The sequence below is a fragment of the Antechinus flavipes genome, chromosome 2 (genome assembly GCF_016432865.1).
Source record: "Antechinus flavipes isolate AdamAnt ecotype Samford, QLD, Australia chromosome 2, AdamAnt_v2, whole genome shotgun sequence".
Taxonomy (NCBI): Eukaryota; Metazoa; Chordata; class Mammalia; order Dasyuromorphia; family Dasyuridae; genus Antechinus; species Antechinus flavipes.
In genome coordinates this window covers 529,686,057-529,703,284 of record NC_067399.1, presented here as the reverse complement: position 1 = coordinate 529,703,284, position 17,228 = coordinate 529,686,057, and the positions used below count along the sequence as shown (strand labels likewise).

The 17,228-nt window shown below is 34.4% G+C and overlaps 1 pseudogene; it reads right to left on the bottom strand.

Moving 5' to 3' along the window:
* Positions 1–13,741: 13,741 nt before the first annotated feature.
* LOC127547117 (glyceraldehyde-3-phosphate dehydrogenase-like) lies at positions 13,742–16,440 on the bottom strand (annotated as a pseudogene).
* Positions 16,441–17,228: the final 788 nt, after the last annotated feature.

The window sequence follows — 17,228 nt, the reverse complement described above, 5'->3', positions numbered from 1 at the left end:
AGAAACACTGCACCACTTTACACTGCCTATCCATTTAAAAAATATTAATAGAAATTCCAACTGCATATATCTAGTGTGCAAATATGTGGTTAGTATTATGTTCAATTGTATCTTTAAAAAAAGATTATCAATACCTTTTTTTACATTATAACCATTTTCTATCACTAACCATTGAACTTTCCCTTATGTTTAAGAAATATAAATTAGCAAGACCATCTGATATAGAAACAACTACTAAAACATTCTGCTCTAGTAGTCTTCTCTTCCATGAGAGAGGATTGATGTTTCATTATCTAATTTCTGAATCCTTCATTGATTTTGCAGTTACTCAGCATTTGACTTCCTTTTAGTGATCTTTACATTCATTACTGTTTTCATTGTATATATTCTTCTCCTGATTCTGCTTATTTCAATCTGTGTATTCATATACATCTTTGCATATTTTTCTGAAAAACTTTATCATTGTTTTTTCATATTATACTCCATTACATTCATATGACATAATTTTAAAAGCCATATTTCAATTGATGAGCACCCACTTTCCCCCCCCATTTTTTAGTATATTTTATATGAATATTATTGATTGATATTGATATGAATATGACTATTACTATGAATATTTTGATATATATTATTCATTGTCTCTGTCTTTGACTTCCCTGCAGTATGTCCAGTGGGATCAACAGACTAAAAGCATATAGAAAATTTGGACACTTTTCTAGCATATTTACAAATTGGATGGGCCAATTGGAACACCTCACAACTCTATCAGCAGCTCAGCACTGTGCCAATTTCCAGTAGCTCCTGTGGGACTTCTCATTTCTTGTCTTCTATGTCAATTGGGCAATGTATATTATATTTAGAAAAAAGTAATTGAAACTTTAAAGATAATCTAGTTTAACCACTTCATTTTACAGATAAGAAAACTGAAGCCCAGAGAAGTTAAATGTCACAGAGTGGATTGGTAATTGGGACTGGAACCCAAGTTTCTTTACTTCCAGACAGGTGTTCTTTTCACTAGCATAAAATACTTTTTTCTTTCTGTTCCTCTTTTGCTTTTCCCTTTTTATCCTTTTTTTCTCTCATAATGGTTCTTCCCATTTCTTACCTATTTTCTTTTGCTTTCCTCTTTTGACTGTCTCCCCTTGCTCCCCTTTTTGTATTCCCCCTTTTCTTTCTTTGATGCTATCTCCCTTTCTTTTTCTTAGGTTTGTCTTTCATCCTGTTTTTTTAATTCCCCTTCAATCTATTTTCTTCCCTCCCTGTTTCTCCCTCTAACCACCTCTTCTTTCTTTTCTTCTCCTCTAACAAATATATTCTTCAGTATTTATTTTGTTATATAAAATTTCATATTAATTGTTTAAATGTTTAAAATGGAAGATTTGAATGTTTCCATTACAGTAAAAAGAAAAAAAAAACTAGATAACTTGAATTTTATTTGTCTAAAACCTCTTTTTTCCTTCTAGGCTCCTCAGAATTAAATTTTTTTATTTAATTAAACAAGTACTTATTGCAACTTTATTTTTTCATATACAAAGCTCTTGTTCCCTCAGAATGCTCTACCTCATTTATTCCATTCCTTCACATTCAAAAACAAGTCTGAACAGTACTGAAATAGGAAAAAAAAATTCTCATTAAAGGACCTTTTGAGGCCTTGTCAGAAATCTTGGTTTCTAAAGTTATCAAATCCAAAAAACAGTTTGAATGTTTCTAGAGGAGAAAACAAAGGTGTTAGAATTTACTCAATAACAAGGGTGATGATTCACTTGACTAAGTAGTGAATATTAAATTATATTCTTGATCCTACCACTGACTTCCTGTGTGGATCCTGAAGTTTCATTTTATTCGCATGAAAAATGGGAATTGATATGTGACAGATGTTTTGACAAACAACTGCTTTAATGAAAGTGATGGTAGGGTACCTGGTAACTATAATGGATCATATAAATCTTCCTCATAATTATATAGTGCTTTGAGAAGAAGTAAATAGGTATTCTTGGAGAAACAATTGTTCATCTGAGTAAGTACTCAAATAAGTCTATTCATTTCCAAAAGTGACCCAGAAATCACACTAGGGAAAGATTCCTAAGAAATTATCAATGACTATTGAGTGTGGGCTAAATAAAGATTATTGTGAAATAAATCTTTCAATTATTTCCTCATTTCTCAACCCAGTGATCCTTGCCAACCCCAAAAAGAGGTGGAGGGGAAGAAGAGACACTAGAAATTCTATTTAAAGAAAAGTACCTTAAACAAGTGTTTCAGATTTGAGTGCCCATCTGTTGGTCTTCAGAATCAGCCACTTAACCCAGTCTGACTATTTGGCTTTGATGGGGGAGAAGAATAATGGAGGGATCAAAGGAGCTTTTTTTAATTTAATTTTTTTAAAATTTCAAACTTAATGTAAACACCAAATAAAAGAAGTCTTTCCATATACAAAAATAGACTGGAAAAGAGGATTGTATATGAAAACTCAAATCTCTATTATATACGAGCTTGCTTTCCCTATAATTATAAGTATGTAATAAATTAAATAAGTAACTGCCCTTAATCAGTGCTTTTTTTTCTGACTTTCCTTCTGTTCTTTTCTGTCCATCAAAAAAACAATGCTCAATAACTTTTTTTCTCTCTCTCGGCAACCACATCACTGTCTCTCCCCTGCTCAAATTCAAAACAAAACTACACTAAATTACAGAGAGTATTTGTGTATGCTCAAATGAAAAAGGTAAAGGCTTGCTTCTTTGTTAGAAATTTCTGGAAGTGGTTACATTAAGTCTACATGAGTTTATATCCGACCAGTCCTCCATTACACCAGGTATTTGATAAGTGCTTGTGGATTTATTTAAATCCACAAGAATAACAACCTTAATGTATTGTGTTAAATCACATGACATTCAGATTCACTAGTACTAGGCTATATGGTCTACTTACAGATACTTTATTGCTAGCAATAATAACTCCTATTAACAATGGTGCTTATTATCTAAGAGCCACTTATGGCTTGTAAAGTATTAATTAAGTTCAACAACATCCCTGTGAAAATGAGTAAATATTATTTTTGCTTTACAGATTGGGTATCTAGGCCACAGAGATTAAATCTTTCATCTAAGGTCAAAAGTTAAGTCAACAGCAGAATTATGCTGTGTTGGGCTTTATCCCTTGTTCTAACCAGAAAATTCTGTCCAGGCACTTTAGATTTTTTTTCTATAACAATATTTCTTTACTACCATATTCACTGAGTAGATTCACCTTGGCATAGTGGCATAGTAGCTGAGGGTGGTGTAATGAAAACTGAGGTTCAAATCCAGGCTCCAGCCTCTCCTTAGAAGTATGATCCTGGGGTTGTAATTTCATATAAGACATTTCTAAAGTTGATAAAATCATAAATTATTGATATATTTATTGAAGAACTTTTGCTACAATTTTCCCATGTTACCTTTACTTCAAAATTTTAACTGAGTATATTTCTATCTCTTCTTGAAAGACTATTTTGCTTTAAGTTCCTATTAAGTTCCCCTAAAATTCTTGGTTAACTAACTGGAATAAATATGACACTGGCCTCCTTGCTGCTTTCATTCTTAATGAAAGGCCTGGGCGATGTGGGAATTTATTTTGGTGGCTGTGCATATTTATTACACATGCATGGTCCAGCAAAACAAGTTCCCACATTAAGAATGAGAGCAGCAAAAAGCCTACATATATAAACATAATGGTTAATTAATACTGATGAGAGATCAGTTGATCAGTTGATAACATCAGAGGGGTCAAACATCCATTGTAGTCCACAATATTCAAGAACCAATTTATGGTTTGGGAATAACAGGGAAATATTTTTAAAAATAAATAAAAATACAATAGAACATAGATAATGTTAATATGTGGTTTTCTAAAGCAATATTTTGCCTGCAGGGATGCTTTTTTGAGGTTTAATGGCTCCTGTTTCTGAGTTTGAACCATAAGGTACATGATATTGAGAAGATGTTAACTGTTGAATGATATATAGTTCATATATTTAATGACATATAGTCTAATAGCTCATGAGCTATATTACCAAATATACAGCACTCCAAACCCTCAAGCTTACTACCCACATGGAACTCTGAGGAGAACCATAACATTGTTCTAAAGACAAGGCCTGATAGGAAAAATGTTAGTTGGGAAGTAAGCCCAGATTCTGTTATACTCCAGATATAGTAACTATACTGTTCTAGGTGCTGGAGATAGAAAAAAAATTTTCTATGGTCAAAGTCATCACATATTTATTGCAATGGTAGATATAATGATGAATAAAGGACCATTCAAAGATGCCAGATGTCATAAGTTTTCCAGGAAGTAAGAGACAGGCCCAAGGATACCATTCTGACATGGAATATAAATGCATAATGTATAGCCTTAGAGGTTATTTGGAACATATTTCATTGGATTGTAATACAAAGATGGAAAGGACCTTGGAGAAAATATAGCCCAACTGCCTCATTTGATAGACAAGGAACCTACTTCTAGTCAACTTTTTTTTTTTTAAAGCAGTTAAATTTAAAAATTAAAAACTGTAATATCTAATTGCTTTGTAAGAACAGCTGATTTTGATATCTTAGAGAGATAATATATACTATTTGAATTACAACAAAAATCTTTGTATAATTGGCAGAAAGGACCCAAAAAATGAGTATTTTTTATTTTTTAAAATTTTAAAACGTGTGATTATTTTTTATTAAGCAAGGCCAACAATTCACTTCTATTTTTTTGTTTGTTTATTTTGGTTTGGTAAGGTATCATTTTTCAATTATGAGGTCGTTAAAGCCAAATATTAAAAGACACTGAATTCGGACTCAGACCATTAAAGGCTCTATGACAAAATGTTAAAGAAAAAATCCCCAAAATAATGAAGCATATTCATTCACATTTCTTTCTCTAAAAACTAACAAGTAAGAACCTAACAATAATATTTCAGTGAAAGCAAAAGTACTTTATACGTTAAGTAAATTTTTTGGTATTTGTAAAATGCTATTTCATCTTATTATTCTTTTGAATATCTTTTCATGTATGACTTAATAAAGTACATAATATCTCATTGCAGTAGCAATGCTATAAATAAGTAAATATACATATATTGGGGGAACATGCTCTGGTATTTTTTTCTTTCTTTTTTTGGTGAGGCAGTTGAGATTAAGAAGCTTACCAGGGTCATATAACTAGTAAGTGGTAAGTGTCTGAAGTCAGATTTGAATTAAGTTCTCCTGAATTGAGGGCTGGCACTATCCACTGTACTATCTAGAAGCTTCTGCTCCAGTAGTTTTTTAAATAAAAGGAACAAATGATTGAAATTCCAAAGTAAGTGAAATTCCTTTATTGTTTTTTTTTATTTTTATTATTAAAGCTTTTTTATTTACAAAGCATATGCCTGAGTAATTTTTCCAACATTGATCCTTGCATAACCTTTTGTTCTATATTTTCCCCTCCTTCTCCCCCTCCCTTCTCCTAACTGGCAGGTAGTCCAATACATGTGAAATATGTTGAAATACATGTTAGAGCCAATAAATGTATACATATTTATACAGTTATCTTGTTGCAACAAGAAAAATCAGATTAAGAAGGAAGAAACAGAAAAACTGAGAAAGAAAACAAAATGCAAGCAAATGACAACAGAGAGAATGAAAAATTCCTGTATTGTTAACGGTTATATCTATGCATTTATCCGTAATTCTAACTGTTTATGTCTAATATGTTTATGTCTAGCCTTTAGGAAAGGAACCAATCTAAGAATGTTGATTCAAGCACTTAATAAATGTTGTTGAATTTAATTAACTTTACATGACTTTAACTAAATAATTTCTATAATCTATATCAGCCTTGAAAGATAAAGCAATCTCAGTTTATCAATAGGAACACCTAGGCAGAAAGAAATAAAGTGAATGCCAAAAGCATTCATTGACAAAACTAAGATTTTAGCTCTTAAGCACAAAGGACTTCAAAAAAGACTTCAAAGATGGAAACAATTTTGAAACTGAATAATGCTGAAAAGAGGAAACCAATAAAACTTCAATAATTTTTATTCTGTATTCTTTCCCAATCATGTGAAATTTCTATTAGAATAATCTATATATACACTAAGGACATCCTCAATAAAGTGAATTTCAGGGAACAGGCAATCTTTTGCAAACAATATGCCGCAGTGGACCATATCTTTATCTTCCTCACAATTGAATAAAAGATGTAAAAAATATTAAATATTACCATTCTTGTTGTTTATTGATTTTTTAAAAAAAACATTTGATTAAATTGAGCAACACACAGCCTTGCTGACTCTGTTCCACTGAAATGTTTCCTATGCATACATTAAATTTATTCAAAATTTCCTTGAAAAATCTAACAAGATAAACTTACTTATGCTCCTCTGATCATTAATATCAAGAAAAGCATAAAATAGGAAAATCTAACTGATTTGTATAATTTCAGAGGACAGATAATGAAAGATAGTAATCAGCAATACTTCATTAAGTAGGTTGTTATTTGTCTTTCATTCTCAGAGGACATTAGGAAGGTGACTCCATGACTTGCAAGTGAATTACAGTCAAGTAAAGGAGGGCTGTACAAAGACATCAGGGTCACTTTTTCCTCCAGAAACACCCAGTGGCAAGACATAGAACAGAACAACCGGAGAAGGTGCCTTCATTAACTAGAGAGAAGCAATGAAGGCAAAATCAGTGTGACACATTGAAAAGAGCTGCAGGTCACCCTGATAGGGAGATAAAGGCAGCTTGTGCCAAGAAAGCCAAGAAAGCTACTGCTCAGACTATCATTTCCTCTTGGACCTTAATGGAGACAACCCAGGACTTTAAAGCCAAGAGCTTTGGGATTGCAGTATCTACCAGTCCACAAAAGCTACCTCCAGTGCAGCCCCACAGCCATCATCAGAGAGAGAAATCATTGCGGAGAAGAATCCACCTTCCTCATCATTACCAACAAGCAGCTGCTTATCAAGGGTCACCAGTATGCAGATGGGCACAGAGCCTTGGGAGTGGTAGGACTCCCCCCATCAATTGGGGCAAGCAATTCCTATAGTGATGTAACTGGCAATTGCTTCTTCAAGTTCTATAGACATATCCATTGATAATCCAGAAAATAAAATTCTTGGCACCAGTCTTGGGCAAGATGGTTCAACATCAGAAACAAAGAGGAATGTATCAGTGGAAACTTCCTTAAAGAAGAAGCATTACTGTCTGTTTTGCCACTTCACCCTAAGGATCATGGGAGTGTTCTATCTGACTTGCAGCTGAAACCTTTCATATGTGTAATCTCCCCAGCTTGAATATGAATTCTTTGAGAGTGGGGACTATCTTACTTTTCTATTTACATGCTCAGTACTTTGAAAATAGTAATTTACTGTGATAAATGCTTTATTCATTCATTCATCTTTATTTACTAAGATTCTTTGCTACTCTAAGTCCCTATAAAAGGCCCCTCTTAGTCCCTATAAATGGTCCCTCAGATGCTCTTGACTGTAAATGACATTGCAAGAGTTGCATCAAGGTTGAACATTTTCAATCTCTTGAAAGACTGAATCAATTCATAATCAATCAAAAGAATTTGGCTTTACACAGTTCATCTAAGTGGATGGAAAAATGTCTATTATAAAGATTAGGACATGTAGTTTAATGCACAAACTATAGAATTTGTTCACCAATGTGTATACCTGAAATAGCAAAAACAGCTAACTTGGATCCAGAATTAAACAGCAAGAGAGTAAGTTGAATTGTTCTCAGGAAATTGCAAAGCTCTTTTTATATCCAGTACTTTCCCCAGAAATAAAAACTTATCCTTTTAATATCAATATTCTATGAGGCATGGAAACAGTCTTGCCCAAAATAAATAAAAAAAAATAGTATCACTCAAGGGATAATAAAGAGATATATGGTGATTGTGAAGAGGTTGCAATATGTAACAAATAAGGAACTAGGAAGAACTAGAATAAAAGATGTCATCAAAGAAATACATAATTGCAAAAGAAGATGGGCTAGGCCTATGGCAAGAAGAAAGACTAACTGATGGAAAGACCAGTTGCATCCTCACAATGTCAAGAAAAAGCATGGAAACCATTAGTATGTTGAGTGAATCCTTTGTGGTAAACATACAGGAGGGCAGAGATCTAGCTGTGTTTCTCTGAACTTCTCCATTGTATTCCAGGAAGCTCTTCACCTTGCAAAACTACTTTAGCCCTGCAAATCATACTTCATCAATACCCTCTGATTAGAAGGTACAGTGGCCATCCAGAAACTCCATTTAAGGAGGGGGTCATCCTACCCAGATGCACTTTTCTGAAATTCTTCATTATTCACCATTGCCAAGTATTCCTTCTCTTGACTTTTTGATCCATATTTTGTGTACTTTCTTCCCCCATTAGACCATAAGTTTGTTGAAGACAGGGACTATCTTTTTCATATTTGTATTCCCAATGCTTAGTTCAATGGCCTGGAACATAATAAGTGTTTAATAAATGTTTTTTGATTGATTAACAAGATGCACAGCACAAGTTCCAATATATTTCACTGGAGGGAACATCCGTATTGATAGTATAGATCTATTTGAGCATGATCTTGTCATATTCTCACAAAAGCAAGAAGATATAATGATAGCGTTCTGGCTTTGGAATCAAGAGGATTTAAGTTCCACCCCTGACACATACCAATGTCTTAGTACTCCTAGGCAACTCTCTAGAATGCTCAGTTACACAGAATAGCTTCTGTGGAGAAATTTCTGCATTGGGAGTTCTTTATATGGATGAAATAACAGGTTTAAACCAAATATGTATGTGCACTCTCATTTTATTTTTACTGGACTTGTGATTTCAAATAAATAAAAAGATAAAACCACATATAGAAAGAAAAAGGAAGGAAGGAAAAAAGAAAGAAAGAAGGAAGGAAGGAAGGAAGGAAGGAAGGAAGGAAGGAAGGAAGGAAGGAAGGAAGGAAGGAAGGAAGGAAGGAAAAAAAGAAGGAAGAAGGAAGGAAGGAAGGAAGGAAGGAAGGAAGGAAGGAAGGAAGGAAGGAAGGAAGGAAGGAAAAAAAGAAGGAAAGAAGGAAGGAAGGAAGGAAGGAAGGAAGGAAGGAGGAAGGAAGGAAGAAGGAAGGAAGGAAGGAAGAAAGGAAGGAAGAAGGAAGGAAGGAAGAAAAGGAAGGAAGGAAGGAAGAAGGGAGAAAGAAGGAAGGAAGGGAGGGAGGGAGGAAGAGAGAGAGAGAGGGAGGGAGGGAGGATGGAAGGGAGGGAGGAAGAAAAAGAAACAAGAAAAGAAAAACAAGGAATGAAAATAAAGAAAATATATATGCATATGTATATGTACATCTAGATCACAATATGAGTTTGAATAATGTGAAGTTCAATTTGGTGTGAATTATAAAATGACGCCAAGTCAAATTTAATGTGAGCCAAAATTCAATTAATGCAACCCATGAAAGCTAGTTGAGGATTTTAACATGCTACTTCATCAGTCTGATGTGTGAATAAGATGTGCTACAGCATATCATATTACCAATAATTGAATTAATTTTTTTAAAAGAGCACTTAAGAAAATGAACAGAAGGGAGAATACTTATGATGAAAATATTGCTAGCACACACACAAAAAGAGACTTATTGCATTAAAAGAAAATGTTGCTGTTATTGGATGGCTTGAATTTGGTTATAGTAGCTCTAAAATGGGACAAGAAGTCAGAACATTTGAATCTACAGTATGGAATATTACAAAACATTCAGGTGAAATAAAAGAAAATGGGAAAATTGTATCAGCTTTTGTGATTTGCAAGCAATCATAAGAAATAGAAGTGTTATAATGATAAAAAAAAGAGCATCTTTTAACTGTATAGATCAAAAAATATAATCAAAACCACATTGCTCTAAGCAGAGCAAGTCTTTAGACAAAAGCTTCAAGTTTATTTAAGTATTTGAAAGAAAATGTGCCTCTAGGTGCCACAGTGTATTAGAGTACTGGCCCCGGAGTCAGGAGGACCTGAATTCAAATTTGACCTCAGACAGTTGACAATTACTGGCTCACTTAACCCCAACTGTCAAGGAAGGAAGGAAGGAAAGAAGGGAGGGAGGGAAAAGGGGAAGGAAGGAAAAAGGAAGAAAGAGAAAATGAATTTGAAGTGGATAGTGAAGAAGTTGATCCTTAAAAATCAAGTTTAGTAACAATATTAAGATTAATAGAGAGGATGGGGTAGCTAGGTGGCGCAGTGGATAGAGCACCAGCCCTGAAGTCAGGAAGACCTGAGTTCAAATCTGATCTCAGACACTTAACACTTCCTAACTGTGTGACCCTGGGCAAGTCATTTAACCTCAATTGCCTCAGGGGAAAAAAAATCAGAGAGTAAGCCAGTGCAGTTAGTATTCTGAAGCTAAATGTATGAATGTTTTAAAGAAAATAGTTTAAAAAATGTGTTTTCAATCATTAAGATATTTTTAATATAGTTGAAATAGATTTATTCTGGGAAAGGATACCTTCCACCACTTAGACATTTCTAGGGAAAAAGCAGTCAATCTAGTTTTAAAGTTCTTCAAACAAAGCACTCTGTCTCCCTGCTCCAGTCACTGGCTGTCTTTCATGCACACTAATATTCCCTCTCCTCATCTCTGCCTTCCAGCTTCTCTAGCTTTCTTCAAGTTCCAGCTAAAGTCCCAGGTTCTACAAGAAGTCTTTTCCAGTTCTCCTTAATAAATGCATTCTCTCTAAGATTGCTTCCGGTTTATCTGGCATATATATCTTAATTGAATATATTTGTCTTCATGGTGTCTCCATCAGTATACTGTAGGTTCCTTGAGAACAGGGACTCTCGTTTACCTTTTATTTTTATTTCAAATGCATAACACAGTGCCTGACACACAATAGGTTGGCACTCAGTACTTGGCACATAGTAGGTTTGATAAAGATTTATTAACAAATATATAAATTTACATATAATAACTTTGATTAGTGCCAATTCAAATAATGTGACACTTCATGGGCTTTGTTATTCTCACTAATCAGGATCTAGTTATATGTATTTTTAAATGCTATGGTTATTTGAGGTTAGATTAATTTAGATTGGGGAAAAGGAAAGTAAATGATTATTTATTATGATTCATGATTTTCACTGGTGTATGGAACTTGTAGTGAAAAAATTATTTTTACCAATATAGGTCAGCAACTGTTCTGCACCTCAGCTTAGAGAATCATGTTTGGCGTTGAGAGATGAAGTGACAATTGACCAGGCTCACATAGCCATCACGTGTCAGAGTCTGGATCTGAATCCAGATCTTTTTGATGCTGGCTTTCTAACTGCTATGACTCTCAAAAGAAAATAAAAATAATATAAAAATAGCTAAAGAATGCAAGATTTTCAAGAGAATGCTGCTTTCGGAATTAGAAGATATGTGTTCTAAATCTATGCTTCCTCACTTTATATATGAGGAAACTGAAGATCAGAGAAATAAAATAGCTTGACCATGCTTGTATTCTAGTGCAAGTGGCAGAACTGAGATTCAAACCAAAATTTTCTGAGCGCACAGCCAATTTTTTTTACTCACTTAGTAGCATTTTATTTTTTCCAATTACATGTAAAAATGGTTTTCAACACTTTTTAAGCTTTTTTTATTTTAAAAATATATGCATAGGTAGGTTTCAACATTCATCCTTGCTAAACCTTGTGTTCCCAATTTTTTCTCCCTCCCATCTCCCTCCCTCCTTAGATAGTAAATAATCCAGTATATGTTAAACACAATATTCATTTTTGAAAGATTTTTGAGTTCCTATTTTTTTCCTCCCTCTCTCCCTCCTCCCCAAGGCAGCAAGCCATCTGATATAGGTTATTCATGTACAGTCATTTCAAACAAATTTCCATCTTAAGTCATGTTGTGAAAGAAAAATTAGAACCAAAAGGAAAAGCCATGAGAAGAAAAAAAAAACAAAATTTTATTCTCTGATCCATATTTAGTCTCCATAGTCTCTCTCAGGCTTCAAGAAGTACTTCTGAAGTTCTGGGTTGTTTTTCTCTATCATTCCAGTTTGTTTCTCCCAGGGTTAGTTAAAAATAATTAGCATTCCACTTCCATTGAATCAATTAACATTGATTTGCTTTTACAAAGGAATATTTACTTTGAAGATATAGCAGGAACAGAAGTACAGAAATTCTGCTTCTCCTTCTTCCCCACATCTGAAGGCACATTCTCCCTAAATCTCTAGAGAGAGTTCTTTTTTTTTTCTTTTTGCAAAATTTCATTTTAATTTTTTTTAAGTAGTGAAGCCCTGGATGATGACTTTTTACTCTAAAACTGAACAACGAATGCTCCAAGTATATCAAGTGATGAAAAGCAGATCAAGAAAAATCTCAGCTAGAGATGTTGATTGAAGTGATTACTTGACAGATATTAAAATCAGTAAGCATTTCTAGTGCTAATGTTTATAAATGGTATTAATTTGGAAGAAAAAAACTTAAACTATTAATTTATATTACCTACTATATTTTTGTTTTATCAACCAGGAATTTGTGTAATAAATGTGTTTATATGTCTACTGAGGCAGTCAACAAAAAGTAATTTGAAGTATTAGTAAATTCCTTTAGAAGTCATCCCATCCAAAATTTCCTAAGACACTCATGTAGTAGGCAGATTCATCTTCCAGGAAAACTGACCGTGATTGTCCCTTTGATCACTGCAATATGAGTGAACTTAGACCTCCAGACTAACACTAGAATGAGCTCTTTATTTTTTTTAATTAAAGCTTTTTATTTACAAAACATATGCATGAGTAATTTTTCAACACTGACCCTTGCAAAACCTTCTGTTCCAAATATTCCACTCCTCCTCCTCCCCCTCCCTCTTCCCCTAGATGGCAGGTATTCCAATACATATTAAAATATATGTTAAATCCAATATATGTATATATATCCATAGTTATCTTGCTGCACAAGAAAAATCGGATCTAGAAAGAAAAAAAAAACCTGAGAAGAAAAATAAAAATGCAAACAAACAATAACAGAAAGAGTGAAAATGCTATGTTGTGGTCCACACTCAGTTCCCACAGTCTTCTCCCTGGGTATAGATGACTCTCTTCATTACTGAACAGTTGGAACTGGTTTGAATTATCTCATAGTTGAAGAGAGCCACGTCCATCAGAATTGATCATCATAATGACTTCTTGTTGCCATGTATAATGATCTCCTGGTTCTGGTCATTTCATTTAGCATCAGTTCATGTAAGTCTCTTCAAACCTGAAATCTGAAATCATTCTATTGGTCATTTATTACAGAATAATAATATTCCATAACATTCACATACCATAATTTATTCAGCCATTCTCCAACTGATGGGCATCCATTTAATTTCCACTTTTTAGCCACTACGAAAAGGACTACCACAAACATTTTTGCACATGTGAGTCCCTTTCCCAATGAGCGCTTTTTTACACAAAATGCACAAATGCAATATGGTTGATGGATGGATAAACCTGCAACTCTGTTACTTCTGGAGCTGACTGGCCAAGTCACTCAAGGATTTATTTTTCACTGTCTGTCTCCAGCATGGACTCTTGTTCGATACTTCTGGTAATTCACTTTCCTAACAATTCAAAGCTTACCAGATCATAACCATCTTCAGTATCCTTTACCTGAGAGTAGAAAAAAAAAAAGAGAGAGAGAGACAAAACAGACAGAAGTAACAGCAGGGCTATGTACTAACAGCTTCATGCTATCTTCAGGTGAAGGAGGGCCTATGTTCTCTACCTGGAAATCCCCAGAACTTCATCCTTTTTCTTTAGTATCAGTCAATCTAGAAATAGAATGAAGAGACCCCCACCTGGCCAGCTAGTGACTTTTGAATGCACCCCAATTTCAGTTCCATGGACAATCAAACATATTCTTCTTCACCAAGTGATTAGAGAATCACAGATACACAATATGTTCACGTGATCCAAAGTGCATCAGTCAGGCACACTAGCTATGTCTCAAAAAGACAAGACTCATCAGGCAGTCCCCTCCCCTTACATTTTTATCTAACAAATGCTTAATATTTATTAGATTGAATTGGCTTGGTGATTGGCTTTTTTTTTTTTTTTTTTGCATTGAATATGATGATTTGTTGAGGTAGGACATAGGACTCTATACTTCTTCCCCTCAATACAGGGCAACATTAGGACAAGGACTATGAATAGGTAATAGGATTCCCAGTGTAGGGAAAGAGATCGTGGATGTGGGCTCCCCATTGGTAGAACCCCTCTTTTAGCTGTAATGAAGATTCATGGCTTTCCATTTTCCTTCTTAGAGGCCATGTAGACATGAGGTCTACTCCATGGTTGCTATAACCATGCTTATTGTCATACCAGAAAAAAAGATTGACAAAATGGTCATTGAATTCAATACCAGGGTCAATATCAAAGCTAGAAGAGAAATTCTTGTTGTTAAAGTCATAGGATACAGCCTGGTACTTGGTATAATCCAAGATGCCCTTCAAGGATCCCTTTGATGTTTGCTTCATCACTTTCTTGATATCATCATATTTGCCAAGTTTCTCTGGATAACAGGTCAAATCCACAAAAGATACATTAGGAACAGGAGAAGACCAAGCCTATGAGCTTCCCCTTCAGCTCCGATATGATCTTGCCTAAAGTCTTAGGAGCATTTGAAATAAAAAATGATGCTTTGAACGCTGCTCAGCACATTAAGTGACAGCTTATTAAAGGGGCAGTCTTCCATCTTCTGGAATCAGTAATGGCATGAACTGTGGTCATGAGTCCTTCCATAATATCAAAGTTATCATGAATGACATTAACCAGAGGAGCCAATTAGTTGATAGTACAGGAGATATTGCTGACAATCTTAAGAGTATTATTGTATTTCTTAGGATTTATTCCCATCACAAATAGAGAGGCATCAGCAAAGGGGAAAGAGATAATGACATGCTTAGTTCCATCTTTCAAGTGAGCTCTGTTCTTTTTTTAATCTTTTTTAAAAATGTTTTTATTTTGATGTATTCTGTTTCTTGAGTCATCATAGTTATCCCCACCATCCTTCCTCCTCCCTCTCCCAGACAGACACACAATGTAAAAATAGTATTTACTTATTTAGTTTTAAAATTCATTTTAAAATGTTTAGTTCCAAATTCTCTTCCTCCTTTCAAGCCTCTCCCTCACCCACTGAGAAGGCAAGAAATATGAGACTCATTATACATGAAGCTTAGCAATGCATATTTTCTTATTAGCCATGTTGCAGGAAGGAAGGAAAGAAAGAAGGAAGGCAGAAAGGAAGAAAGAAAGAAAGGGAGGGAGGGAGGGAGGGAGAGAGGGAGGAAGGACAGAAGGAAGGAGGGAAGGAAGGAAGGAAGGGAAGAAAAGGAGGGAGGGAGGAAGGGAGGGAGGAGGGAAAGAGGAAGGGAGGAAGAAGGAAAAAAGAAGAGGAGAAGTATTCTTCAATTTATATTCACAGTTCATCAGTATTCCCCCTGGAGGTGGATAGCATTTTTCATCATGAATCCTTTGGAATTATCTTAGATTATGCTATTGATCAGAGTAGTTGTCTTTCACAGTATAATTGTTATAGTATTGCTGTTAACTACATACAATGTTCTCTTGGTTCTGTTCACTTTCCATCAATTCATTCAAGTCTGCCCAGGCTTTTCTGAAGCCATCACATTCATTTCTTATAGCACAATAATTTTCTTTCACAATCATACACCACAACATGTTCAGACATTCCCCAGTTGATTGACATCCTTCACTTTTCAATTCTTTTCTACCACAAAAAGAGATGCTATAAATACTTTTGCACATATAGGTCCTTTTCCCTTTTCTTTGATCTTTTTGGCATACAACTTATTAGTGGAACTGATAGGTTAAAAGGTATGCATGATTTTATAACCCTTTGGGCGTAGTTCCAAAGTTCTTCAGAATGGTTGGATCGGTTCACAACAACAACTGTACATTAATGGGCCTAATTTTCCACATTCCCTCTAGCATTTATCTTTTTCCTTTTGTGTCATGACGATCAATCTAATAGGTATGAGGTAGTACCTCAGACTTGTTTTAAATTATATTTCTCTAATTATTAATGATTTAGAGACTTTTTTATATGAAATCAGTAGCTTGATTTCATAGTCTGAAAACTGTCTGTTCACATCCTTTGATGATTTCTCAGTTGGGAAATGGCTTTTATTTTTACAAATCTGGCCTAGTTCCCCATATATCTGAGAGGTGAGGCCAGCCATGGCTTTTTCTATGGTAATTAAAAACAACAGTGGACTCTATTATATATTCAGCTCCAGCATCTCCCCATTTAATATTGCTGAGGTTACATTCCTAGAAGGAAATAATGACTTTTCTATTGATTGCCAGCTTTCCATTCTCAGCCTTGATAGTGTCCTTGAACTTGCCATGAATGAAATCACATTGGAACACAGAAACCATTTACTTGAGGTTAATAAATGGGTCACTGATGGCTACAATGTCCACTCTGCCTGAGGTTAATACAGCTATAGTGACCAGGAAGCCAATACGGTCAAATCACTTGACTTTGACCTTCACTTTGACCAGGAATGCAACTATAGCAACAGATCCTGGCAATGAATTTGGGAAAAAAGTTGAGAGCTGATGGATTTTTTAAGTGATGTCTAAGAACAAATTTTGCTAGAGTAGAAAAAGCCCATAAAATTGTTGGCCACAGGATGTTGAATGATTTTGGTCATAATCACACTCCGGATATCCATTAAGTTAATAAAGCAGTACAGTATAGCAGAAAGAATGATAATGGACTTGGAGTTAGGAATACTTGTTCAAATGTCACTTCTGACACACCACACAACAATGATCAAGTCATTTAATTTCTTCAAGCCTCAGTTTCCTCATCTGTAAAAATATAGATAAATAAATAGATACTATCCATAGTAACTACTCACAGTGTTTTCATGAGGTACAGATGAAATGAATAAAATCTATTTATTCAATAATTGACTAATACAGAGTAGTTAGAGAGGTTCAAATGAGATAATGTATATAAAACACTTAGAAAACTATATAGTTCTATGTAAATGTTAGACATTTGTTGTTATTATCAGCAGAGGGAGCGCCCACATTGGCAATATCAAATTCTTGAAGTAAAGAAGGACATGAATCTACAATTAGAATTTTCTTCCAAGCTATGCAAAAGCTTCAAAACTGCTGCTTCTGTTTAATAATGCTTCTGTTAAATATTAGCCTTACTTGGCTCTCTT